Source organism: Camellia sinensis, chromosome 8, assembly GCF_055761805.1.
Source record: "Camellia sinensis isolate YWXY chromosome 8, ASM5576180v1, whole genome shotgun sequence".
Taxonomy (NCBI): domain Eukaryota; kingdom Viridiplantae; phylum Streptophyta; class Magnoliopsida; order Ericales; family Theaceae; genus Camellia; species Camellia sinensis.
This window is the reverse complement of record NC_138968.1, coordinates 143,993,090-144,011,811: the sequence shown is the minus strand read 5'-3', so window position 1 is coordinate 144,011,811 and position 18,722 is coordinate 143,993,090.

Sequence of the window (18,722 nt, the reverse complement as noted above, 5' to 3'; positions counted from 1 at the left end):
TATCCCAAAGACTATTTTCCTCTACCCAGAATCGACCAGCTCGTCGATGCAACGGCACGCCACCAACGCATGAGCTTCCTCGATGCTTACAGAGGCTACCATCAAATCGCCATGCATCCAGATGACCAGGATAAAACTGCTTTCCTCAACCCAAGAGGAACCTATTACTATAAAGTTATGCCCTTTGAGCTGAAGAATGCAGGGGCAACCTACCAAAGATTGGTCACCGCCATGTTCAAAGAGCAACTCGGCCACACTATGGAAGTATACATCGACGATATGGTGGTCAAGTCCAAAGAAGAACAGAGTCATATAACCGATCTAGAAAGACATTCAGCATCTTACACAAATACAGAATGAAACTGAACGCTTCCAAGTGTGCGTTCGGAATCGGCTCTGGCAAATTCCAGGGTTACATCGTCAATCACCGAGGAATCGAAGCCAACCTAAGGCAAGTCACAGCAATCTTGGAACTCGGCTCCCCCCGCTCAGTAAAAGAAGTCCAAAAGTTGATGAGGATGGCCGCTGCACTCAACAGGTTTATCAGCCGGTCTATAGATCACTGGCGACAATTCTTTCAGACACTACGGCAAGGTAAGGCTTTTGAATGGTTCGCCAAATGCAAAACAGCTTTCAACGAACTCAAGACCTACCTCCGCTCAGTACCTCTCTTGACAACACTCGCCGCTGGTTACCCGCTCATCTTATATCTGGCAGTTTCCGATAGGGCTGTCAGCGCCGTACTGTTAAAAGAAGAGGAGTTGGAGCAACGACCAGTGCATTATGTGAGCAAGGCAATGGTTGACGTGGAAACTCGCTACCTTCCGCTGGAAAAACTCATCTTAGCCCTAGTCATGGCGGCAAGAAAACTGATGCATTACTTCCAGGGGCATAGCATTGGGGTGCTAACAGATTATCCCCTCCGATCAGTACTACGAAGTGCAGAAGCATCAGGACGTGTTTCAAAATGGGCTCTTGAACTCGGCCAATACGACATTCAATTTTTACCTAAAACTGCAATCAAGGGGCAGGTGTTAGCCGACTTTGTTGTCGAATTCACCGGCGAGCTCGCAAACCTCAAACCTGATGAAGCTCGACCAAAGGCTAAAGTTCTACCAAAGCCAAACTGGAGAATTTATGTCGGGGATATTTGGCAATTGTACTGTGATGGATCATCTAACCAAAGGGGCAGCGGCGCCGAAGTTGTAATCATGTCTCCAGATGGCGCAGTAATTGAGCAGGCCGTCAAACTTGGCTTCGAAGCATCAAATAACGAAGCCGAATATGAAGCCCTTCTAGCCGGTCTGCGGAATGCGCACCTTCTCGGCACTCGACGTCTGCTTGTGTTTTGTGATTCAAAATTGGTAATCAATCAGCTAAAGGGGGAATGCGCGGCAAGAAACGACCGTATGGCGGCCTACATGAAAACAGCCAATTCCTTGCTGGCAAAATTTGACCATCACGAATTGAACCAAATAACACGCGACCAGAACACACACGCGGATGCCTTAGCATGCCTAGCCTTCGCCATCAATTCTGAGATCAAGCGGACCATCGAAGTAGGTTTCATCCCGGAGCTGAGCATTGGCCCTCCGAATGAAATCCATGTCAATGTTATAGAATCCGCACCAAGCTGGATGGACCCCATTGCTGCATTCCTCTCCTCTGAACAACTCCCAAAGGACAAAAAAGAAGCACACAAGCTGCGAAATAAAGCCCTGCGATACTATCTGGATCCGCAAGGAGGGCTTTACAAAAAGTCCCTCTCTGGTCCATATTTGGAATGCGTGCACCCCGACAAAGTGGAGGGGCTTCTGACAGAGATACATGAGGGCAGTTGTGGTGCCCATTCTGGCGGACGCTCTCTGGCCCATCGAGCTATAACTCAGGGATACTATTGGCCGACAATGAGAGCTGACGCGGAGAGTTATGTAAACAAATGCGAACGGTACCAAAAGTTCTCCCCATTAACCCATCTGCCTATCGAAGAGTTGAATTTTATCACCAGCTCCTGGCCGTTTGCTCAATGGGGACTTGATATCGTAAGACCATTGCCCAGGGCCCCAAGGAACAAGCGATTCTTAATTGTCGTGACAGACTACTTCACAAAATGGGTCGAAGCAGAGGCTTTGACACATATACGAGATGCCGACATTAAACGCTTTGTATGGAGAAACATCATAACACGATTCGGCATTCCGAGAGCTCTCATCTCAGACAATGGCACCTAGTTTGATTGTGGCGTATATCGAGAGCTATGCAGCAAATATGGCATTCAGCCTCACTTCTCGACACCGGCCTACCCCCAAAGCAATGATCAAGCCGAAGCTTCTAACAAATCCATCTTGGACGGCATCAAAAAGAGGCTGGAAAAAGCTAAAGGCAAATAGGTGGAAGAATTGCCGAGTGTATTGTGGGATCATCATACTACGCCGAGGAGATCTACTAGAGAAACGTCGTTTGCTCTATGCTTCGAAACCCAGGCAATTTTACCCCTGGAAATCGACCTCTCAACTCTGAAATCGCAAGCTTTTGACACGGGCCGAAACGACATGATGCTTGCCCTGGATCTGATCCTCATTGAGGAACGAAGGGACCACACCCTAGAATCCATGGCACGGTACCAGCAGCAGCTCGCCAAGTTGTATAATCAGCGAGTTCAGTTGTGCCGATACACGCCAGGAGAGCTTGTCCTGAAGAAGGTACTTCGAGCCGACCGGAGACCGATCGATGGAAAATTGGGTCCAAACTAGGACGGCCCCTATCAGATAGAATCTATCACAGGAACAAGGGCATATCGGCTCTCAGACATGTCAGGAAGAAGCCTGCCACGGCCTTGGAATTCAACACATTTACGTAAATTCTATCATTGATCCGACTTGTGGGCTTAATACTTGTACATGTTCCACCTTTGCAATACAAAGTTTCTTGCTTTCGCCAGCCCGCTCCCAAGTCTAGATTAATTAGGGTCGTAGGGCCGACCAAGCCTATTAAGGCCGATTAAGTCTCCGGATTCGGAGCCCCTTCTGGTGCATGACACCTTAGGGCCGATTAAAGTCTCCGGATTCGGAGCGCCCTTCGTGGATATCACAATTGGCCAAATTAAAGTCTCCGGATTCGAGGCCCCTTTCAGTGCATGACACTTTAGGGCTGATCAAGTCTCCGAATTCGGAGCCCCTTTCGGTGCATGACACCTTAGGGCCGAATACATATTCACAAAATCGTTCTATATCACAATTGACCAAATTAAAGTCTTCGAATTCGGAGCCCCTTTCGGTGCATGACACCTTAGGGCCAATCAAGTCTCCGAATTCGGAGCCCGTTTCGGTGCATGACACCTTAGGGCCGAATACATATTCACAGAATCGTTCTTAATTCAAGCCGGTCAATACATGTTTAAATATTTACGCCACGCAACACAAACCCTGGCAGAAAGTTGAAATAATACGATTAATTAAACACAACATTTCAAGACCGAATACAAACGTTGAAAATAAAAGAAATTCTATTTGTTCAGCGCAAAAGTCTATTCATTCGGCGCCCTCATCGTCGCTCTTCTCAATTTTGAAATCGGAATAAGGAAAGTAGTGGCGATGATACAGGGGCGAGGCCGAATCAATGCCCACGGTTTCGAGAGCTTCCTCAATTTGAAGGGCCTTGATCCAATCGTGCTTGAATCTACGATTTTCACATCGGCAGACCTCCTCGGCAAGGTCTCGTTTGGTCTTCTCTATCCCGACTTTCAAGCCGTCCTGAAACCCCTTTTCATAACCCGAGGTCCGTTGGGTCACTCTCTCAACGACCAATTTAGATTGACCGACTGCCACCGACGCGCTTGTTTGAACATTCTTCAGCTCTCGAAGCTCACGCTCAGCCTTTTCCGCGCGAATCTCTAGACTACGATTCCTTTCGTCCCTTTTCTCACCCTCACGTCGCGCTTCCCGCAGACACATGCCGACTTCGTGAGCAGTATATAGTTCTTTCACGGCCCCATGTATGCCGTCTCGAAATACTTCGAAATCTTGACGTCCGACCATTGATTGTTGGACTTCTGGCGGGAAAATCTGTCGAGCGAACTCGACTGCTACACCTGGGTCTTTAATGATAGGATCCGCCTTCGTCATTGGTCTATTCCTCACAAAAACCGCAAAACTCAACAGTCGTGGCGTCGCATCAGGCTCGATTTTCGGTCCCAGGCGCGGAGAATTTCCCCATTGTTGACTGTCCTTTTGGGGCGATACGCTTCGACGACTAAGGGACTGTTGTGTTTCCCGATCCTTGGACGTTCTTCTTCCCGTACGCATAGGCTCGCTACTGCGACTCATTGCGGCGTTTAATTCAGCCAATCTTCGTCCCTCCCAAGTTGCCTGAATGGAAATAAATAGGGCCTCTGGCGTGCACCCGCGCCACTTATCCTTCAATGTATGCAGCTCTCCCGAGGCAACGTCAGTAATCCCAAACGTCAAAAGTCGAATGACAATTGTCCAGCCCACGAGTTCCACCATTCGACTTCCCAACTCTAAAAGCTCGCGCCCGGGCTAAGGCGAGGGTAGATTCACTAATCTGGTCGGCCATGTTTTCAAGCGCCGATCAATGTGTGCCTCAGCCAGCCCACGAGTTACGCTATTCAGCTTCTCAAGCTCGCGCCCTGGCTAAGACAAGGGCAGATTCACTAATCTGGTCCGCCATGTTTTCAAACGCAAGCGCCGATCAATGTGTGCCTCAGCCAGCCCACGAGTTACGCCATTCGGCTTCTCAAGCTCGCATCCTAGCTAAGGCGAGGGCAGATTCACTAATCTAGTCGGCCATGTTTTCAAGGGCAAACGCCGATCAATATGTGCCTCAGCCAACCTACGAGTTACGCCATTCGGCTTCTCAAGCTCGTGCCCTGGCTAAGGCAAGGGCAGATTCACTAATCTGGTTTGCCATGTTTTCAAGCGCAAGCGCCGATCAATGTGTGACTCAGCTAGCCCACGAGTTACGCCATTCGGCTTCTCAAGCTCGCGCTCTGGCTAAGGCAAGGGCAGATCTGATCGGCTAAATACCTAAGCTAAGCAGCTGATCTAACCATAATCGAAAACAATAACATTCATCAACAACATCTTCCTTAGCCAGTTGAGCACAACTCTGGAAATTTTATATACTCAAGTTACCAAAGAGAAAGCTACAAGATGAAAAATACTAAATTAAAACTATAAAAATACATTCAAAAAAAAAACACTGACTGTTGCAAAAGATAAAAAATACTAAATTAAAACTGTAAAAATACATGCGACATCCTAAAAACTGTCAGTCGGCCGGATCAGCCATCGGAATCAGACTCCAATGGCTCAACATCCACTTGCTCATATGGTATTGGCACAATTAATGAAGCGTTAGCAGCAGCAAGGGCTTTGTGCCAGCCATGTTTGAATCCCCGATTTTTGAACTTAGGGACTTGGTTCACGTACTTGGCAAGCCCAGCATTTTTCCCGGCCTCGAATACTTTGGAAGACTCCGATTCGGCTGATTCCTTCGCTGTCTTCATTTCAGCCAACTCAGCCTCCAGTTTGGAGATCGCTTTCTGGGCCAACTTGAGTACATCTTCGCTCACGTCCGCCTTCCTCTTGGCATCCGACCTCAATTGATCCGCGCAACGAGCCTTCTTCATCTCGGCGTCGGCCCTTGAGGCTTCCTTGTCCACCCTCAACGCTTTTACCTCGGCCCTTCTCCTCTAGCCTTCAACTTCTTCGCGTAAATGACCAATCTGTTTGACAGCGTCGCGATGGCGACGGCCCATATCGGCTATCCATCCGACGGTCTGTAAAATAAGAATTTAGAACCATAACTTCAACAGTATTTGGATTAAGTGAAGCTAAGTTCGAATATGTACCAAAAGTGCCGATTGGGCAGCCAGTGCTGTCGCATCTAGATCCGTTTCTACTTGAAAAACCTCATTGTCAGACGGCAAAGACACGGACGTAACCAAGCTGAATGCAACTTCTGGATCTTTAAGCGCCGAAGCATCAGAAGAAACTGGCACGTTTTTTATCATCGGCTAAATGACAAAAGGAACGATCACGTCTGATCCCTCTAATCGAGGATGTTTGCCATGTTCTTCTACGCCGGCTTCAAACTCGGCGGAGCATTTCTCTGCCTCGACTTCTTGGCCGGCCTGCACGATCAAGGTAGATTCGGCATCCCGATTTTCTGCCGTCTCCACCTCAATAACGCGGAAGGACTCTGATTTGCTAGCAAGTAGGAAAAATTGAGATGTGGTGGCGGGTGGTGCTTCAGACGGAAGGGCCTCCGCTTTTCGCCGCGCGGCCAACCTTTCCGCATTCGCCTTCCTGGCAAGTTTTGTCAGGCTCAACCCGGTCATGTCTTCGGGGTTTGCAGCGGGAATATCCTCTAAATCGTGAAAAACGCCGTCAAGCAAAAGATCCCCTCGGCCTAAAGTAGATGGGGGATCGACCGAATTCAATACCGCGTCAGATTCAGTTTTGGACTGATCTGATTCGGTAACATTAGCTACACCCCGCTCCGAATCCGACCCTCCAAAACCAACCTGCCTCAAGTTTTTGAAGTTGGACAAAATGAGAGTGATGAGAGAATCTTCACCCTCCGGAACCGGGATAATTTTCGCCGCCGAGAAGGTCGTATATGTCGACTCGTAACGAAGCAGAATGTGGGCCGCCCTGCCTTGTTTCTGAAGACTTCGACGGTCGAAATATTTGAGCGCGACTTCGATATCCGAAAGAATGGCGCCGTCAGTTGAAGACAGAACTTTCTTCAAATTTCTCCCTACACAAGCCAAGCCGTAACATTTCAAAAAAGAGACTTTACAACAAAAACGAACAAATAATAAAAGGGAGAAAGCAATCAGCCACCTAGCTCGCCCCTCCATCTAGGAATAGGGTCGGCGTGATCCTCCCCTTCACCAAATTCCCAATTACCCTGGACAACGAGCATAACATCATCAACTCGTTTTCCAGAACTGGAAAGCATAGTTATCAGCTGATGGTCGACATCCTTGGTCCTAAGGAAGAAACGCCCGTGCCGACCAGAAGACTTAGCCAAGGCATAACAATGCCGGATGGCTGGAATGCCAAGGTTAATTCTTAGGCGACGGTTGAGCGCTATAACCCCCATTATGACTCTAAAGAAATTCACATTAGGTTGGGAAGGGATTAAACCCCAATGGTGAAGCACAGCCCTAAGAAACGGGTGAAGGGGGAAACGGACTCCACCCTCTGCAATTGACAAAATAGGAAAGACAATCGTGGTTTCATCCTCCCTTTCCATATCAAGAGTACCGTCTGCCACAAGCGACAAATGGACATCATCAGGAATGGAGAAATGGCGTTTAAAGCCAGCAATACGATCTGACGAGAGGAGGTCTTTTAAATGTTTCGCCATATCCTAGTCTATGAGAATATGCCGAGGAAGGAATAAATCAGAAAGAGTCCTTGAAGCAAGGGAGGAGAGAACTTACAATGGACGAAGAGGATATCGGAGGAGAGTTTCGGGGACGATCCAAAAGGCAATCCAGCGATGAGCATCATAAAATATACACTGGAAAGGACCTCGAAATTTTAAATCGCAATAAATAGACACGTACGAGGGGGCGGGGAGTCGACACGACAATTGAAAGAGGTGCGCTTAGATGTCCGCAGGAGGATGAGGCCAACTGCCGAATTTTGGCTCTGACTTTTAGGAATTCAAAACCAAGCACTCCAGCCAACTGTCGTCAGTGAAATGCTTGGAGGGCAATTGTGGGAGCCGAATAAATAGAAGAGTCGGAGGATGCGCGCTCCAGAAATTAGATACTATCCAGCTTCATGTTGCGTGACCAGGACGCCGAATACGTAAGTAAAGCCGAATAGATGGAGATCAGTAGCTCCGAATGAAAGAAAGGGCAATGATCAAAAAGTAGGCCCTGGCCCCGAGGATCAAACAGAACAGGTATAAATACAGAAACAATGGTTATAGAAAGGTATGCAAGAATCACTTCACAAAGACTTAGAAAGTAAGCTATCCTGAGTGTCTGAACTAACTTGTCCATCGGAGTGCTAATTCCGGCACCCCCGACCGGAGTGCTTGTATCTTTTCAGGTGACTAGCTGAGGATCACTAGCGTCTCCCAGAATCCGAAGAGTATTTCCAAACCACTTCCCCACAGTAGTCATTTTGAGTTAGATTTTGAAGATAATAAGCATTTCAAAATAGTGTTTATGGCTTTTCATGCATGCATTACTAGTTTCAAATATTGTCGGTCATTTTTGTTTCTTTATGGAACATTTTTGAAAGGACGATATAAAGGAGTTATACTTGTTGCGACAGGGAAATATAAGAATGAAGGTAATTGAAAATATATATAATTTTCTCTAAGTATATGAACACTTTTGTGTGAATTTTCTCTGGAGGCGGCCACTGTGTGAATTTTTTCTGGATGTTGTTGCTGTGTGAATTTTCTCTAGATTTAGTAACTGTATGAATTTTCTCTGAATGTTGGCATTGTGTGAATCTTCTCTAGATGTTGACACTATGTGAATTCTCTCTAGATTTGGTCACTATGTGAATTTTCTCTGGATATTGTCACTGTGTGAATTTTCTCTGGATATTGTCACTGTGTGAATTTTCTCTAGATATTGGCATTGTGTAAATTTTCTCTGGATTTGGTCACTATGTGAATTTTCTCTGGATGTTGCCACTGTGTAAATTTTCTCTGGATTTTGCCACCGTGTGAAATTTCTTTGGTTGTTTATTGTTCTAATTTTCTCTGCATGTGTATATCTAATGTGCTTGTTTCCATTTGTTTTGTAGGGTTTTTTTTTATAGCTTTTGTTGTTGTTAATGCTGAGAATAAAGACAATTGGTGTTGATTCCTTGAACATTTATGTGAATTATTGGGATCGGAGAGGGAGATAAGTTTCATATCAGATCGACATTATGGCGAAATTTATTCAAATATTGTTGAGTCATTCAATTAATGAATACGAGAAGCTCGGCACTTGCCAATTGGTGGACATGATATGGTTACAAATCATGAATATATGGTCTGATAGGAGATTGCTTTCTAGTAAATGGAATAAAGTTCTCTGTCCTCGTATAGACAGTGTGTTGGAGAAGGCTTTTATGAATGAGAGGGCGTGGATTGAGAGTTTATCATCTGATAATGTGTTTGAAGTGCATTGTTTTCCTTCGGTTATGGTTGATCTTGGGTTGAGAACTTGTATATGTCAAAAATGGGAAATAAAGGGTATCTATGTCAACATGTTGTTGCTGTAATTTTTAGGAGTGAAAAGAATTTAAATTCATTTGTTGAACCATTTTTTCATGTTGATATGTATCGTCAAGTATACTTGTTTTCAATTGGCTCAGTTCCAACTATTGAAAAAACTGTGTGTAGCATTGTTGATGCTAAGATTTTACTTCCATTTAAGAGACCAGCTGGGAGGCCAAAAAAGAATAGAATTGCTTCTACTGGAGAGTTTAAAAGAGTGATCAAGTGCAATTGATGTGGGAGTATTGGTTACCATAATAAGAGGACATGTAAGGAACCTTCATTAAATAGTTGTGGATAATATATTTTATTGATTGAATAATACATTCGAGGATGTTAGAGGAATTTATTTTGCATTTTTCGTTGTTGGTTAACAGAAAGAAATTTGTATGGCTATTGATCTTATTACAAAAATAATTTGTCTGTTGTGCATTGTGTTTAGTATTTTCTCTGAAATTTTTGTTTGTAATTTCTAGATAAATGCACTTGTGTTTTTGAATCATACTTTGGGCAGTGTATTTATAATACTAGTCAAATTAATCCAGAGAGATTTGCCAATAGCAGAGAAAATTACTTTGTATATTTGTGGTTTTTGAAATGTACTTTTGGACCGTGTATATAACACCAATCAAATTCATCTAGAGAAATTTTCTAATAATAGAGAAAATTAATTTGTGTATCGTGTTTTTTGAAACATACTTTGGGAGTGTGTTTATAATACCAGTCAAATTCATCCAGAGAAATTTGCCAATAGTAGAGAAAATTACTCTGTGCATTGTGTTTTTTGAAACATACTTTGGGTAGTGTGTTTATAATACCAGTCAAATTCATCTAGAGAAATTTGCTACTAGTAGAGAAAATTACTCTGTGCATTGTGTTTTTTGAAGTAAAATTCATCCAGAAAAATTTGCCAATAGTAGAGAAAATTACTATGTGCATTGTGTTTTGTGAATTTGATAGTGGTGAATTACTTTGTGCATTGTTTTGTACCAACACATGCATTACAAATTACATGATCATATAGGCATTCTCTTTGCATGATACGAGATAGATTTCTCTGTGAAATTCTGGTAACTTCAAACCAGAGAAATTTCTTCAGACATATAATTTTCTCTATATGCATTGTGTTGACAATTACCACTTAGCATGCATTATAAAAAATATATATTTAATCATTGATAGCTATGAAATTTTAAAGTTTACATTAGTCAAAAAAAGATATATATGAAAACATCATCATTCCTTTAATATATAAAAAAAATAAATATTGAAGAGTTATTCCTAATTAAATTCTGTGCATTATCTTCCTTTCACTATTATACTTTTGGTAGTTCTTCTGGTGGTATTTGAATTGATTCTGTCCATGATCGGCCAACTTCGGTCGCAAATCTCTCTATGATTTCTGCCCTAGTTAATATACTGTCTCATTATGTAGCATACAAAGAAGCCACAATCCATACTACCTACAAATTATAGGTATAGTTAGTTTTGAGAAACATTCAAATTAAATTATCTTATTTATAAATGTTGTATGAAACTTATGAATCACTGGCTTGTTGTGGAGCATTGTCGACATATTGAAAGTCATAATTTGTGTTTTGTGAGTCTATCAATTTGAATGAGGGTTGTGATTGTGCCTCTCTTTCAAGGCATGCTTTCAAAAAATTCTCCACGTAATCTTGCTGTAAAAAAGATAATTTTTAAATTACAGAGAAATTTACACACAAGGACACAAAGACACAAATTAATGGGAGTCTATGAAAAGAATCATCACATAAACATTATCATGGATCAAAGAAATTTGCACTCGTTACCAAATGTTTTGCATCTTTGAAATATTTGTCGTGTGCATCATCCATTATTGTCTTTAGCGAGCTATAGTACCTCCATAAATTGTCTTTTTTGTCCAACGTAAGCAAGGTCCAATGATTTCCATCAGTTGGCTTCTTATTGCCACCACTATTTATTAGGAAATGGAGTAAGTTCCTCCATGCAGTTTCAAGATGCTTGTCAAACAATGAGATTCAGAAAGTTTGATTTTCTGTCATCTTGATGAAGTTCTGCGATCAGAGAAAATCAAACAATGGTCAAAGAAAGTTGAAATGACATGAATTTCAGAAATTTACACACAAAGAAATTTGAAATACACACAACTAGCCAAAGAAAATTATACAAGTCATATAACTGGCTTCAAGAATTATCTTAACAAGAGAAAGTTGAAAGTAAATTTTAGATAAAATCAAATAAAAGAGTAGTAGCATACCAAGCTCATGCATGTGAAAAAAAATGAACTTGCTTGTTGTCATTTTCTCCTTTGGTCAGCAAATAATATCTCTCCATAACCATCAATTACCTGCAAATATCATTTATAATTGTAATATTAGTTTATAAAGGCTTATGGAACATGACAGAGAAATTTGATTAAAAACTTACATTGTTGGCAATTTCTTTTTCCTTTATTAGGTTTTTGATATCTTCAAAAGTAATGATATTCAGCTCACTTGTTCAGATGAAAGCCCTACAAGATGGCAAAAAAGGGATTTAATAGTTGTTAATGCAATATGAGTTAGTAAATTGTTGTTTGCTATCTTCTATTTTATTTGTTGTACTTGCTCTAGTCCAAACACATTTGATATATGTTATAAGATATCTTTGACATGTCATTTTATCAATTTTGCAACAGGTAGACTTTGTGAAAAAATCCAAGATTTTCTGACGTTTGTTGGTTGAGGTAAGACATAGTCAACGGTATCAAGTATTTATTTGTCTTCAGTGGTTTGCTCTATTGGCTTTGCATCTTGCTTTGAACCTCTAGTTATCTTTACAACTTTGGGATATTGAAAGTCTGGATCTTGCTTTCATTTCCTTTCTTTTGCTTTTAAATTCTTTATCATTGATATAGGATCTTTTTTCACTGTAGACAGTGAAAATATCAGTAAAAGTTAACTTTCTCTGAAGTAACAGATTATATTTCAATATGTAAATTTATTTGATTCAATATTTTTCAGTTACAATAGACTTTTGTCTTTTGTTTTGGTTGTTGTTTGTGTGAAACTTTTTCTTATTAAGTTATTGATTGTTGTTCCACTTCCATTCAAACTATACACAGTGAAATCAAACAAGCCCCAAAAATCAACGTAGCCAGAGAAGTTATAAAATCTAGAGAAACTTACACATATATGAAAGCAAATAGACAGAGAAAATCAAATAAGCAGCAGAAATCAAACTAACTAAACTAATGTGGTCAGAGAAATTTAAATTCCAGAGAAAATTAGCATTGACAGAAAAAAATTTAGTAAATAGAAATTTCTCTGAGTCATTTTGACAGAAAAACATAACTTTTTGTAGTTCAAGATTTTCACTGACCTTGGGGTTGAACTTGTGTTGGTGTTCGGTAAGGTTGTATTGCTAGTTAGACAGATAGTTCTTGAATTTATTCATGCAATCTAGCATTTTCAGTTTCAAGCTCTGAAATTGAATGCTTCAACTGTTGAATTATTTTTTTGTCATCATCTTTTTAAACCTCCATCATCCTTAGTTTCAGTTGGTTTGTGCTGTCTCTTTCTTGAAGTTATGAATTATTTGATGTCAAGTTTCGTATTGCAATGTCATTTTCTTCAAGTAATTGATTTCAATTTTTCTCTTCTTTTATTTTGGATTTATAAAGTGTCTTTAGTCTTTCATGCAAATTAGCAATTTGAGCATCCTTTGATTCCTCGGATTCTTAAAGTTGTTGTATTGTTGAACCACAAATGCTATAATGATGTTAGTTCATCCACTCATTATTTTCTTCTTCATCCTTTTCCTCATTGTTCTCTTATTCCTCTTCAGATTCAGTGCCTTTATCTTCTTCTTCATTGTCTTCTTCTTCTTTTCCTTCATATTCTTCTTTGTGTTCTACTTCTTGATTTTCTTCTTTGGCTTCCTCTTCTGCACTGCTTCCTTGATCTTCTTCTCCATTGCTTGCTTCTTGTTCTTCTTTGTTGCCTTCTCCTTCTTCTTCAAATGAATCTTCTAATGTCCGCTTGAATTTGGCCAATGTCTTTTTTGCTTCTTTTTTTTTTTTTGTTTTTACTAAGACAAAACTCTTCTGATGGGTTTTTAACTAGTTTCCCGTTATCTATCTATAACAGGAGACATAATTTTATGGGTCAAAAAAAATTATGAAACAAGCAACATAATTTTATGGGTCAGAAAAAATTCAGATACCAAAGAAAATCAATCAAGACATATAAGTTAATGTTACTATAATTATGGTCAAAGAAATTTGGATTCTAGAGAAAATTCATTACAATGGCAGAAATAAACCAGTGTTAATCAAACAATCAACATAAATTGAAATTGCAGAGAAAATTGATCTCAACCAGTCAAGGGACATAAGTTATTTCATATAAGTTATTGCATTGAAAAGAAAATTGCAGATAAATTTTGATTAACACTGGTTTATAAATTTTGATGACAATGAGGGAAACAAACTAATGGTGAGAGAAATTTTGGAATTTCACTGAGACTTGAGTGGCAATAGAAATCTAACCTGTCGAGGTGCAAAAGATTGGATTGGTGTCTTCTACAACTGTTTGGTCAAGCTTTGCAGGTTCCACTTGGCACATCTTGGGAATTCGGTTGTGTTACTGTCTTCCAAGTCAATGATAATTGCATGTTCGCATAGCCAATATTGTGATGAAAATTGAAGTGTTTAAATTTTACTAAACACACAAATTTGTAAGTATCATAACTGTAAATGGAAATGGAAATTCTACTTACCAACAATGCAATGGCATACCCTGTAACTTTCTCTGGAGTTTTGTGCAATGTTGTTATAGAATCAATCAATATTGTTATTATTGCTTTTGGCCAGTCATGCTTCTTCATTGATTCAAGCGGTACTTGATAAAAACCCACCCTATTGAATTCCTACTTATTGCAAAAAATAGGGTGAGACACAAATACAAGGTAACAACGATCGCTACATCTTTGAAGTTATTTGGTTGCTTCCCTTTCATTGCTTTGACCAATGTCTTCTTTAGAATAGGACCAGTGAGCCTCATTTCTTTTGGAAATCTTCGCCTTAGGAATGGCGTGTTTGACTTATTTGAGTATCTTAATGACATGGCGCCTTTATCACCTTCTAAACCAAAAATCAAGGCCATGTTATTAGTTGTAAAGGTCAAGTTCTTCTTACCAATTGTGAATGCTTTTGTTTTTTTATTGTATCTTTGGATGATTGCAACTACATCATCATCTGATTTCCTACACTTCCTTGGATCCATCTGTCATGGCCCAAACCCGCCCCTATGGATTTAGCATCGTAACCGGCTAGTAATCAATGATTACCAAAGGCATGCTTAACACTAAAACAATAATTATAGAAAATAGGGCTGGCGGAAGCCAATCAATAATAGTTACATCGTCCAATGAAATGTGAGGACCTAAATAGAAACAAACTTTTATACACATAGTCTTAGATACATCAGTCATAAGTGCTCAATTCAAGCATATACAAAAACATAGCACAAGTTTAGGGACGCAATCCTATCACCATAGTAGAAGTATGAAAACCAAAACACACATAGTTTATAATCAGAATCCAAAATGGTGAATTCAAAATACCCAGGCCATGACACGTGTTACTTTGGAACCTCGTGGTGAGACACAATGGTTGGCTTGACAAAACAGAGTTCAGGTTGATGCCACTAGCTCTGATCCGGTGCTCAATCACTTACATATATATATATATACATATATATAATAAACAGTTAGTTAGAGCCCAGTGAATAACAATTGTGTAAAGAGGTTAAGAATGATGTCCTTACTGTATATGAAACAACTGATTATCAATAGAACATTTTCAATCAATATCTTTTTGTCAATCAATCGTTCATTCGTTCAATTCAATCAATCATATTCATATTCATATAGGTCATACGTGATACATCCAATAGCAATAATACAATAGGTCTTAAAGGCCAAACAAATAATCAATTGATGGCCATCAAACAATAGGCAATAGTTCCAAGAATTGGAACTAATAGAGATCTTTATAACAATAGCGATATCAATAACAATAACATTAACAATACACAATGGATGCCACGAATATAGTTCAAAAAGAGGATCATCATTCAATCGATAAAAAATAACAGTTCAGAAACAATATAATTTATTATTCAGAAAATAAATACAATTTGAACATATCTTTACAACAGTGTTACTCACAACGGGCTCCTGAAAAACACGTGCTAATCGTTCAGCATCCGACCTAAAAAAATAAGTCAAGTACAACACGATTACAATTACACTCTTACAATCTATTTAATTCAGTTACTTGTTTTTCTTTCGATTTCTCTCATTTGATTCTAATTTTTCATTTGGTTATTCCTATATTTTCTTCTTTCCATTCCTCTTAAACATGGATGACTAGTATTCGGAATTAATTAGATTATTAACCTCCAATTAAAACATGTTTAACTATGTATTACCCAAACTAATTAAATATAAATAATCCAATCATATACAAACCCTTATTAAGGTCACTAATTACACAATTAAACTTGAATTAGGATCATACACATTAATTACAGTTGTTCAGTCATGTTTAAATTACTGAATCAGAAACTCATAAACTTGTAAATTATGCAATTTCAACTTCATTTTCAAGCAAATCAAGACCCAAATAATTAATCTTTACATTTATTTCCATAATCTTAAGCCTAACTCAATTTCAGTTGAATTTTATTAATTCTCAATTAAGGCTTAATTTGACTACATCTAATTTTATGAACCCAAATCAGATTTTTAATTGAAATCTTATAAGGCTCTAAATATCAAATTAAACTCAATCTTCCATTTTTGAAACTCAATTTCATGAAACATCCATTTTCTTGAACCCAAGCTCTAATTCATGCTTAATCTCTCCTTAAACTTCATGAATCATGGTTAAAAACAAGTTTAGAACTCAAGTTCTCTTAAGAATATGCCATGTATGTAAAGATTATGAGGTAAATTGACCATTTTTTCAATTTTCTAACATGCATGTTCTAACCTCTTGTATTAATTATCAATTCAACTCAATTCAGCTTATTAGCCTCTAAAATGATCTTGGATACTCTAATTGGTAGTATGATTCTACAAATTATTGAACTACAAAAGAAGAACCCTCACCTAGAGATGAAGGAATTGAGCTATCTACTACGAATTTCAACTCTCTAACAATCTGCTTCACTTTTTCTTCTTGAACTAGTCTTCTCTCTTTCCCTCACTCTCTCTCTCTCTCTCTCTCTCTCTCTCTCTCTCTCTCTCTCTACGTGGGTCTGTTGGTATGAAGAAAAGATGACTCAACCAACTAAACACACACTCTCTCTTCTATATCTATTAGGTAGATAAGTAGGATTTATTTTATTTAGTTCACCAATTATTTGATTTTAATTGAGGATTTAATCAGATTAAATAAAATTCATATATACAAAAAATAAAATTAATCCTCTACATATAATAATCTCAATTGTACTAATTTAATTATACTAATGTGAATTAGGCTCTAATTGTTTAATTAATTATTTAATTATAACTTGTTAAAATTAGCGAATCAGACAGGTTTAATTTTTATTCTCACCTATCTACTCAATCAAGCAAGTCAATAATTTTTCAAGACAATGAATAGCACTTAATCAATCACACTCAATTAACAATAAGCATATATTCAATTTAATTGAAATTAATTTTAACTAAAGAGGTGGTTGTCACACCATTCTTCCCGTTGTTAGAGCTTGGATCAAATACCAGAATGAGGTCTTTTGAAGCTCTACAACTTTGTTTGAATTGAATTTAAGTGTTTGAAAAAGGAGACAACAGATGAGAGGTTTGATCGGTATTGAATGCTGTAATTAGCTCTCTTACTTTGGAGTTTAACAGATTTTTTTCCCCTTTGAACTAGAGTCTTTTGAAGTTGGCGTATTCATCTTGATGCAAATTGCTTCTTTGACTTGGACTTCTGTTTTTTGGTGAGGAGTTTGTGGTGTTTTGCTGCCATTTGATCTAAGATCATAATTGTCAAACTCAGAGAGTGTCTGTTTCTTTCTTGGTGCTTCTGGTGTTTTGCTGCTTTTGCATTTCACCATTTCTAGACAATGAAAACATAAAGACGTCAATATTAAATCCCAGAGAAAATAAACATGTCAGAGCAAATTAAACATGTCAGAGAAAATTAGATGTCAGAGTACTAATCACCTTGCTTGTTTCCACTTTTCAAAAAACACTTTTCAGAAAATTCTACTTTCTTATTTTCCATATTTTTTTTGTTTTTGCTGAATTTTTTTAATATTTTAAGCAGTTTTTTTACTTTTTAGACACACATAACATAAATACACCTAGAAAGTAAAAAAATTGTAAAAAAAATCTTTTAAAAATTCACTAAATACCAAAAATACAAAAAAATATATATATAAGAATTCAGTACATTTTTTGTATTTTAATGCATTTATTAATTTTTTAAAATATTTTTTCACAAATTTTTTACTTTTTAGATACATCTAAGTAAGGTGCATCTAAAAAAGTAAAAACAATGTTTAAAATTTAAAAAATATTCACTAAAAACAAAAAACACGAAAACCAAAAAAGTCAATTTTAAAAAACCTTAATTCAGAAAACTCAAACCAAACACACTGAATTGTTTTCCTGTGGAATACATCTAGCCACAGAAAATTTTCATTCCCAAAGAAAATAAACAAAGCAATATAAACATGCTAGAGAAATTTTTAATAATTGCTAAAATTACATATAGAAGTAAAATATAGCAAGAGAAAATTTAAAAAAGAAACATAAATCTAGCATGCCACAAAAAAATAAATTGCCAGAGAAAATTAAACATGGCAAGTCAGAGAAAATTTTCATTCCACAATTAGCAAGAGAAAATAAACGAAGCAACATAAACATACCACAGAAAATTACACAACAGAAAAATTTGGAGGAAACCAAGAATTGAACAAAATAAACATACCAGAGAAATTTTCAAAAAAGAAACATAATCTAGCAAGTCACAGAATATTAAAATGCCAGAAAAATTTACAGAGACACACAAGGGAGAAAAATAATGTGGCCAGAGAAAATTATAAATGCTAGAGAAACCTAAACACAGACAAGAAAGTACTAAGTGTTTTTGTGTGGAATACATGCAGTCACAGAAAATTTTCATTCCCAAAGAAAATAAACAGAGCAACATAAACATGACATAGAAATTTTCAATAATTGCTAAAAATTACATATAGAAGTAAAATATAGTTAGAGAAAATTCAAAAAAAAAACTAAATCTAGTAAGCCACAGAAAATTAAAATGCTAGAGAAAATTACACATGTCAGAGAAAATTAAATATGACAAAGAAAATTAAGCCATGGCAAAGGAGGAACAACCAATTATGTTTTTCCAAAAAATTACACAATAGAGAAATTTGGAGGAAAACAAG